The following is a 10,537-nucleotide window of genomic DNA, read 5'->3' on the forward strand; positions in this document are numbered from 1 at the left end:
CAAAAAGTTATTGGAATCTGCTTTGTGTGCATTCATCAAAATTATGGCCAGAATTGTAGAGCTCCAGGAAAGGATGTTGTCCACCTTTCTCATTGCTTGGTCTAGCCTCTTCTTTCTGACGCTGCCAACTGGTTTGTCCTGAAGAAGTGTCACTTCGAAACACGTATACAAATAAACTGCATTTCTACGATTCCCGTCTCCTGCTCATCTCTGGACTACTGTCAGCGCAGATTTTATTCCATTCAGCTCTAGCCTCACAAGTTTCTCCACATAGGCGATCTGCAGCAGCCATTTGCCTAAGCTTGGATAGGGGTTGTGACCACTTACCCCTCCAGGTAAGCATAACTGCTTTGTCTCCCTGTTGCTACTTGGGTAAGACCCTAATACATAAATTGTAAAGACAATAAGTGTTTTTTTCATTTTGCTAAGTCTGATGCTGCCCGACACATGCCATCCTCCTCCGCATCAAGTGAAGGGGAGGAGGATAATGCTCACTGGGCAACATCGTAAAGAAGAGGCTGGACCACAGAAGACACTTGAATGGTGCGCTACATATATATATTTTTTACCCCAGAGCATAAAAACGAACATTCAATCCCAACTGCTATGCCCAGCTATCGCCCCATATCACTGCTCCCATTTGCTTCCAAACTCCTTGAACAGCATGTCCATGCTCAACTTTCCTCCCACCTCTCATGTAACTCCCTCCTTGACATCCTGCAATCTGGCTTCCACCCCCACCACTCCACTGAAACTGCCCTGACCAAAATTACTAATGACAGCCAAAGCTAACAGACAGTTCTCCATCCTCCTCCTTCTTGACCTGTCCTCTGCCTTTGACACAGTTGACCACTGCCTACTGCTACAGATTCCTTCCCTTGGCATAAAAGACCTCGCCCTGTCCTAGATTTCTTCATACCTTTCTGACTGCACATTCAGCGTTTCCCACTACCTCCTCATCCCGCCCCCTCTCTGTTGGAAAAATGAGGATGAATGAACTCACGGAGATCAACATCCAACACTGCGGAGACACCATCACATGTTTCTCAACGCAGTGATTCTAGAGCAATGCCTATGCAAAAACATGCAAAACCCAAGCCGCGGAAACACCATCACGTTTCTCAACACAAGCAATGACTAGCCAGGTCTTTCCCCGGGAAGGAACAACGACGGGAAGGGCAGTCTCCAATGAAGGAAACCACCTATGCCAAAACATGGTATCTATCCACAGATAGCTGTTTAGTGGTATTGCCCCTCATCAGTGTGGAGTAGGAAACTGGTTAGTAGGAGCAAGGCCTAGTAAAAGACTCCACACTGATGACGGGCAATACCCCGAAACAGCTGTCTGTGGATGGATACCATGTTTTGGCATAGGTGGTTTCTTTCATTGGAGACTGCCCTTCCCGTGGTTGTTCCTTCCTGGGGAAAGACCTGGCTAGTCATTGCTTGCATTGAGAAACATGTGATGGTGTCTCCGTGGCTTGTGTTTTGCACCCTCTCTGTTGGAGTCCCCCAAGGCTCTGTCTTGGGGCCGCTACTTTTTTCCATCTATACTGGTTGTGATAGGCTATGTGGATATCATTTTGTGTATATTTCTATTTCACTTATTTTCATAGTGTTTTTCTTGTATGTCTATAGCCTGACTGTATCTGTCTCTTGATGACCACCTGTAGTTCTTTAATCCCCAAGGCTCCTTTGTTCTCTGGGAGGCCTGGAAACCGCCCCAACCTGTTTGACTACCCCTGGACACAAGGAAGGGGGTGGGGAGAACAGGAGCTGGTCAAGTCAGTTCCTGTGTGGAGTGGATCATGTAAAGACTGCACTTCAGAGAGAAGGACCCATTTTATCCTCTGGTGCTAGAGTTTTAGAATCTCGTCTCCCTGGACATTTTATCCTGTTACTGGATTACATTCTTGTTCTGGACTATTGTATCCTCAGTGTGGTGGATTTTTATGGACCTTCTAATTTTGCCTGTAATAAAGGTCTTGGGTGTTGTTCACCCTTCCCTCGCTCTGTTGATTGTGTGGCATCGGAGAAGGACCCCGTGACAACTGGTGGCAGCAGTGAGATCAAAAGCGTAACCCAATGGAGAACCACCCACAGAGTACAGAAATTGGACTGTATCCGGTTTACAGGAGAGAGCCAGAGACCTGGGCCTGAACTACCAGGGTCTTACTAAAGAGGCCTTAATCGATCTACTGATGGGCGCTAGCCCGGCCACCTCCTCTCAGATGTCTGAAGGACGAACACTGGAGACAGGGATCCCCATCCAGAAAAGCCAGTGGTTGGTGTGGTACGAAGAAGAGATGGCGGTTCTGGGCCCCGACGTCTCAGGAGTACAAGGAGGAGGCTGCCCGCCGGGCACAGCGGAGACAGGAAGCAATGGAGCTTGAAAGAGGGAGTAAAGCAATATGGAGTGTAACCCCAAGGATCTGGGAGCCTGTACGGATCATCCGGACAGAGTTTAAGCCATTTGATGAGGCTTCCGGAGATGTCGAGGGGTTCTTCAAAGACTTTGAGCAGCAGTGTGCTGTGATGGAGGTGCCCCACTCTAGCTGGATGCGTTTGTTAGTGGGGCTCCTGAACAGAAGCATGGCGGAGGCTTACCGAACCATTGACGCACCTCGGAATCGGGATTATAACATTGTAAAGTGGACTATCCTGGATTACCATGCTATCACCCCAGACTCATATAGGGCCAAGTTCCGAGACCTCCCATGCACCACGGGGGGATCGTTTAGGATGTATGCACACAAGATGTCCCAGGCATGTTGGAGATGGCTGGAAGCAGAAAATGCCTTTACTGTGGAAGATGTTATACAAGCGTTCCTTATAGAACAATTTCTTGCCAAGTGCCCCGCAGAGGTACGGGAATGGGTCCGGGAGTGCACGCCATGTACCGTGGATAGAGCTGCAGCCCTGGCCGATGAAGCCCTTACTATCCGGCCGCAATGGAGGAGGCTTCTGGACAATGAACCACGGCCTGCTCCTGCGCCCCGTCCCCCTCCAATTATATCTGCCCTTCCACCTAGTCGCAAGCCGATGACAATCACGCCTCACAATCCTAGGCCCCAACAGTTCCGACCACGACCTGGGGGTATCACAGAGGGGAGGTGCTATGGGTGTGGGCAACCTGGACACTTGCAGTCTGGCTGTCCTTCCAGGATTCGGGAGCCCCACCTCGTCCAGTGCATCTTGTGCACTCCACCCCGCCTGAGTAAGAGCTACCCCCACCAGAGTGGACCACCGACCATGGCACCATAGATACTCCTGCTGGAGTGTACGGACTCCGGCCTCTGTCCTTTAGCTACTCAGAGCAATGGCAACGCCATTTGCTGGGTGTCTTAATTGATGGATACAAAGTGTCAGGATTTAGAGACACGGGGGCATTCTTGACTATCACTGACCCCCGTGTGGTTAGACCTGAGGCAATTTACCAGGGTCCGGGAATTCCCATTGTCCTGGCGGGGTGTGCCCGCAAATATATACAGCGAGCTTCTGTGCGTTTGGATTATGGTTGTGGGGAAAAACTGTTGGATTGGATTTATGGGAGGACTTCCTGCAGATATCCTCCTTGGTAACGACATTGGGGAGTTACAGTGCCAATTTGTGGGAGTAATCACCAGACTACAGGCCCTTCGAGCACTACATCATCCGGACCTCACCGGGGAGCAACCACCACGAACCGCATCAGAGTCGGTAAGCAATACGTTCGCTGCTACCACATTGGGAGAGTCTTGGGACAGAGGAGTTTAGGAGAGAAATAGAGGGTGACTTTAGCAGCCCTTAGGCGAAATGCAGAAACTGGGCACATGGGAGATAATGGGGATGGCTTCACTTGAGAAAACGGACTGTATTATCGTGTAACAAAGGGCAGTGACCAGGGCAACCCTGACGCAACGACCAGGCAACTCATTGTCCCTCAGAAGTACAGGGCACAGCTACTCCAACTGGCCCATGACATCCCCTTGGCTGGGCATCAAGGGAGAAAAAGGACTGAAAAGAGACTCACCCAAAGTTTTTACTGGCCTGGCGTCTCGCAGTCGGAAGCCCATTATTGCTGCATCTGCGATGTGTGCCAGCGAATGCGGCATCCAGGAGCTCGACATAAGGTACTCCTGCAATCCCTGCTCATAATTGAGGAACCATTTCTACGTGTAGCTGTCTACATCATAGGTCCTCTGGCCAACCTCAGCCGGTCGGGAAAAAACATATCCTGACCGTGGTGGACTATGACACTAGGTATCCTGAAGCTGTGGCCCTGTCCAGTATTACAGCAGTAAAGGAAGCCGATGCCCTTGTTACCATCTTTACCCAGGTAGGGTTTCCTAGTGAAATATTATCGGATCAAGGCACTCGTTTATGGACCTTCTAATTTTGCCTGTAATAAAGGTCTTGGGATTGATCACCCTTCTCTCGCTGTTGATTGTGTGGTATCGGAGAAGGACCCCGTGATACTCTTGGCCTAGGACAACTCATAAAGTCCCATGGCTTCCAGTATCACCTGTATGCAGATGACACTCATATCTACCTCTGGCCCAAATGTCACCTCTCTGCTGTCCAGAATCCCGAAGTGTCTATCAGCCATATCCTCCTTTTTCACCTCTCGCTTCCTAAAACTCAACGTAGACAAAACTGAACTCATTATCTTTTCTGTTGTGAGTTCATTTTCCCCTTCACCATTGAGGTCTGATGAACTCCCTCTTCTGGTGAAGGAAGGTAGTGAGGCTGATTACAAAGCACCTGAGCAGAATGATGATGACTGGGTGACTGGAATTGCTGACTGGATATATTTTGCTGACTGGATATCAGGCAGCCGACGCCCTTCTGCCTTGCGGGTGATTTCTCTGAGGGATTCTAGGAGACCAGTCTGATTCATGCTCCTCAAAAGCTAAGTTTTCTGCTCTGCTTTTTGCATTTGTTTTGGTTTTGTTTTGCCTTGTTTTGCCTTGTTTTTCTGGATTTCTGCCTTCCCCTGCTGGGTGAGCTGAATTCCTTTTTGCTCTGTCTTCAGAAAATACCTGAGTACTGGAGACGAGCTGGAAAAAAATCTCCACATTAGTGCACAAAGACATAGGCGAGAACTTCTTGGACTTGGGTCGTGAGGAAGGGATCTTACCCAAGGGCGGGTTGCAGTGTTCATGAGCCAATTCCTCCAAAGTCTTTAACGCTGCTTGTTCTACCGGCATAGGGAACCGTTTTTGAATCTCCTCTCTATGATGCCATTTTTTTTTTTAAAAAGGAGGGACATTCCAAACACATATGCAGGTCCTTTATGGCTGCGAACACATCAAACTGTGTACTCGGTGAAAAAAGTTAACCCTTTGGAAAGCACAGAAATGTCCTCATTACTAAATTCATAATTATATAGGTTGATTACCTTCAATGTATCACTTCTTGGGTTAGGGCGGGCCTGGTGTACGCTTATTAGTATTCTATATTGATTCCCACTTTCTTTTATTAACCTTCCCGAACAGTGTTCTCATGGAATACTGTGAAGCATCAGATGCTTCACCCGAAGATGAAACAGATGAGAGGGAAGATGACCTTTGTTTTTTCTTTGAGGAGGTAGTACATCTCCATCTATAAACTAGGCATTGTTGATAATCAGAACTGTCACAAAGTACTTTTTAGGCATGCACAGTCTTAAGGCCCTGTCACACATAACGACTCACCAGCGATCCCGACAACGATATCAACGTGTCAGGATCGCTGGTGAGTCGCTACATGATCGCTGGTGAGCGGTCAAACAGACAGCTTCACCAGCGATCAGCACAGCGACGCCGAACGCGCGGCATCGCTGTGTTCGTTAGTTACCAGTACGCTGATGCAGGGAGCTGGTAACTAACGTACATATCGGGTATCCAAGGGATGTGCGTCTCTTAACTAAAGGAAACATCGAGTATCTAAGGGACGCACGTCCCTTGGATACCCGATATGTACGTTAGTTACCAGCTCCCTGCATCAGCGCGCTGGTAACGAACGTACACATCGGGTTTCTAAGGGACGCACATCCCTTGGATACCCGATGTGTACGTTAGTTACCAGCTTATCGCTGGTCTCCCGCCTGTCACACGCAGCGATGCATGCTGGCCAGCAGGAGACCAGCGACCAAAGAAAAGTCCAGGGCTTTCCTACAGCGATACCGGCAGGGGGGGCGGTTGCTGATCGCTGTCACACACAGCGATCAGGCTGGTGAGATCGCTGTTGTGTCACAAACATAGAGGGGTATATATACTATTTGTTACTAATCAGCAATTTTTTTCTATTACATTCAGATAGTGATACTGTCGATATGAGTGTCCCGTGTTTCTATGCTATCTTCACATTGTGGTGTTTTAAACATCTTCACTTGTTCATTTATTGATTAATAATAAAAAAATTTCTATTTTTGTAAAAAACTATGGACTATGTGATCGTCTTTTTTTTCCTTGTTTTGTATAGCCTAAAATATGCAGAAGAGACGAGTAAATCTGATGAGATCTGAATCTTGACAGATCACTCAAATTTGGCAGGGAAATTCGATTCACAATGAAGTTATCCAATGTTATTATTTATTTATATAGCACCATTAATTCCATGGTGCTGTGCATGAGAAGGGGGGGTTACATACAAAGATATAGATATCGTTAACAGTAAACAAGTTTCCACAACAAATTTACGATGACAGACTGGTACAGAGGGGAGAGGACCCTGTCCATGCGGACTTACATTCTACGGGATAGCGGGGAAAATACAGCATGATCGGGGTGCAGCAGCTCTGGTGGTGATGAGGCGGCAGCTCAGGCGGTGGTGAGGCGGCAGAATGGTTATTGCAGGCTGTAAGCTTTCCTGAAAAGATGGGTTTTCAGGTTCCGTTTGAAGGATCTGAGAGTGGTGGATAATCGGACGTGTTGAGGCATGGCATTCCAGAGGAGAGGGGATATTTGGGAGAAATCTTGGAGGCGGTTGTGAGGAACGAATGTTTGGAGGAGAGTAGGAGGTCTTGGGAGGATCGAAGAGTACGTGAGGGAAGATATTGGGAGATTAGTTCAGAGATATAGGGAGGGGAAAGGTTGTGGATGGCTTTATAGGTCAGTGTTAGTTTGAACTGGATTCGTTGGGGAATTGGGAGCCAATGGAGGGATTTGCAGAGGGGAGAGACAGGGGAGTAGCGAGGAGAGAGGTGGATTAGTCGGGCAACAGAATTGAGGACAGACTGGAGTGGTGCAAGAGAGTTAGCCACAGAGGAGGGTGTTGCAGTAGTCAAGGTGGGAGATGATGAGGGCCATGTACAAGAGTTTTAGTAGATTGAGGACTGAGGGAGGGACGGATTCTGGAAATATTTTTGAGTTGGAGGTGACAGGAGGTGGCAAGAGATTGGGACGTGCGGTTTGAAGGACAGGGCAGAGTCGAGAGTTACTCCAAGGCAGTGGATTTCAGGTGCAAGAGAGAGCATGATGCCATTTACCATAATAGATAGATCGGGTAGGGAAGATACGTGAGATTGAGAAAAGTGTTATGAATGAGTCACCGTAGGAGGCAAAAACAGAAATACTAGCTAAGTCCAGAAAACCAGAGAAGTTGGCAGCTATCGGATTGCAGACCCCTGAACCTAACAACAACTAGCAGTAGCCGTGGGGGGTTCCTACGGTGCCCTAGACCCCTCGATCACAGCCGGAGAACTACATAGCCTAAAGACAGAAAGGGAAATCTAAACTGCCCCAGAGCAGACCCCAAAGCAATAGGCAGCCCCCAACATATAATGACGGTGAGCAAGATGAAAAAACACACAGATAGGCTGAGCAAATGATGGGGCCCAAGCTAACGCCTTAAAAATCTTAATATTGTACACAAACCAGCAGATAAAGTCCGGAATAATGTTATTTGGCCATCTAAACTGTATAAAGCTGAGGCCTATCGTATGCTGAGGAATACATCACACTATAAAAAGTTAATCTACAATCCTTAATCTTCATACAAGGAGGAACTACGCAGAATTCTCTGGCAGGTGGAGGAAAGTAATCTTATTACCATGGAAGTGCGAGATATCCTGCTAACCAAGGACCCACGGGTTCCATCGCTGTATCTCTTACCCAAGGTTCATAAGAATTTGCAAACCTCCCCAGGTAGGCCAATCATTTCTGTGGTGGGTGGCGTTATGGAGGGCATCGGAAAGAGTATATCAACTCGTTCCTCAAGACATTGGTGGAAACTAACCCCTCTTACATTTGAGATACGTCCGATTTTTTGAAAAAGATTGACTCCCTTCATGTTGATGAGGATATGATTCTGGTGACGTGACGTGGAGTCCTAATATACTAATATCCGTCACCACGATGGCTTGAGGGCAGTCTCCAGTTTCTTGACCATGACAAGCTTTTCATCTGATTCTGAATTTTTGTTGTCTCTCCTGCAATTTTTACTCACAATCTTTTTCTTTTTAACGGATCCTTCGACTTGCAGCTCCAGGGTACAGCTATGGGTGCGGCCTGTGCGGCTTTGTACGCTAGTCTATTTCTGGGGCTGTGGGAGAGGGATCTGTTCTCGTCGGATCGGGGTGTGTCAATGGAGCGGGTGGTGTTTTGGGCCTGCTACATTGACGACATTTTCCTAATCTGGAGAGGTACCTCTTTTGAATTTGATTTTTTTTTGAGGATCTCAATAAGAATGATTTGAACATACATTTATCTCATAAATCAAGTTACCATCAGATTGAATTTTTGGATGTCTTGGCCAAGAGGGATCATGATGGTCTTTTGCTCTTTGATGCCTTCCGTATGGATACAGCGGTGAACTCGGTCCTCCACGCAAGCTCTTCACATCCTTCCCATTGTTGTGATTGCGGTTCCTACTGGTCAATTCCTACGCATTAGAAGGATATGTTCTACCATGGCGGATATTGAATCTCGTGAAATGGACATGAAAATTCAGTTTTTGGAGCGAGGATACAGTAAAAGGTCCATTATAAAGGCATACAATAGGGCAAGAAATACAGATTGACAAACTTTTGTACTCCACTGAGAAAAAAAGAACTATCAAACCAGGTAAGATTGGTAACACAATATAATTCTCAGTGGAACAAAATATCTGAAATTGTAAAAAAAAAAAAAAAAAAACAAAACAAAAAAAACACTGGCCCATTCTTTTAGCCGACCCGATACTGAAACAATACCTCCCTGTCAACCCTCCATTACACGGTTCCATAATTTGCGTGGTATTTTAGTTAAGAGCTACTATACACCCAAGACTCCTTGCTTACCTTTTTCTATAGGACCCCAAAACCAAAACACTATTTGGGGGTGCAAACCTTGTGGAAGATGTGTGGCATGCTCCAATATTGACAGCTCTAAGGACTTTGCTTCATCAGATGGACGTATTTTCAAAATTCCCCATTATTACGTGTTTTACCACAACAGTGATTTATCATGTCTCTTGTCCCTGCATGAAAATTTATATTGGCATGACGACACATGCTCTCAAAGTGAGAGTAAGAGAACATGTAAGGGACATAGTGGCTGCCAAAGATGAAGAAAATGTTGATTTACTTAAAAGAATCCCTAGGCATTTTAAACATCATAAATCATCAAAATTCCCTATCTCAACTATTAAGTAAGATTTAGGGACCAGAAGAGTTTTAGCAAAAAAATATTTAAATTTTATTAGACAATATTTAAAAACAAACAAGCACTGGCTGGTCACCACTTATAGCAGAGATTTCAGTCCTTGCATCTGCTTAGTTGATTAGCGCAGCATTTTGAAACTGATTCTCTGTGTGATGAAAATTGTTTAGTTACAATGCATACTATGCAGTAACGGTTTTGCTGTTTGCTACAGCCTAGTCTACCTGTATTTTATATGAGTGTATTAATAAACTTTGGAAAAAGAAATATTTTCTACTATTTGCACTATATTAATATGTTAGAGTCAATAGTATAGCATTCTAGAGGGTATCTGAATTAAATAGATGTGACTTATTATTGCATATTGTGAGGGAGTAAAACCCTTCACTATTATTTGATTCACATTGACTTATTTATCCTAGATGTTATTTCATTGTTCACTGCCTGCGTTAGCATTGATACTCTGTTTTTTGTTTTTAAATATTGTCTAATAAAATGTAAATATTTTTTTGCTAAAACTCTTCTGGTCCCTAAATCTTACTTAATAGTTGAGATAGGGAATTTTGATGATTTATATTGCTTGCTGAGTTGTGCTATTACTTGCTTCCCATTAGTAGGGAAATTCTGGTACTTATTTTAAACATCATGCATGTGCTCCCACTGTCCTCCAAGTTAAAGGTATTGATTCTATTCTCCTAGACCTCCATGGTTGTAATGCTAGTCGTCTCTTAGCACAAAAGGAATCCCGTCGGATTTGGGAATTGCGTACATTACAACCACAAGGTTTAAATGAAACTTTGAGTTTTTCTCCTTTCCTTTGAATTACTTGCTTATGTTTTTATATGGTGTCGTTTTGTTTTTATCTAATTTTTACTAGTTAAATATATATATGTATTCACGTTTTTATCATTATCTTTTTTAGATACCAGTCTTTG

The sequence above is a fragment of the Dendrobates tinctorius genome, unplaced genomic scaffold (assembly GCF_039654945.1).
Source record: "Dendrobates tinctorius isolate UK_male_01 unplaced genomic scaffold, ASM3965494v1 ptg000165l, whole genome shotgun sequence".
Classification (NCBI taxonomy): domain Eukaryota; kingdom Metazoa; phylum Chordata; class Amphibia; order Anura; family Dendrobatidae; genus Dendrobates; species Dendrobates tinctorius.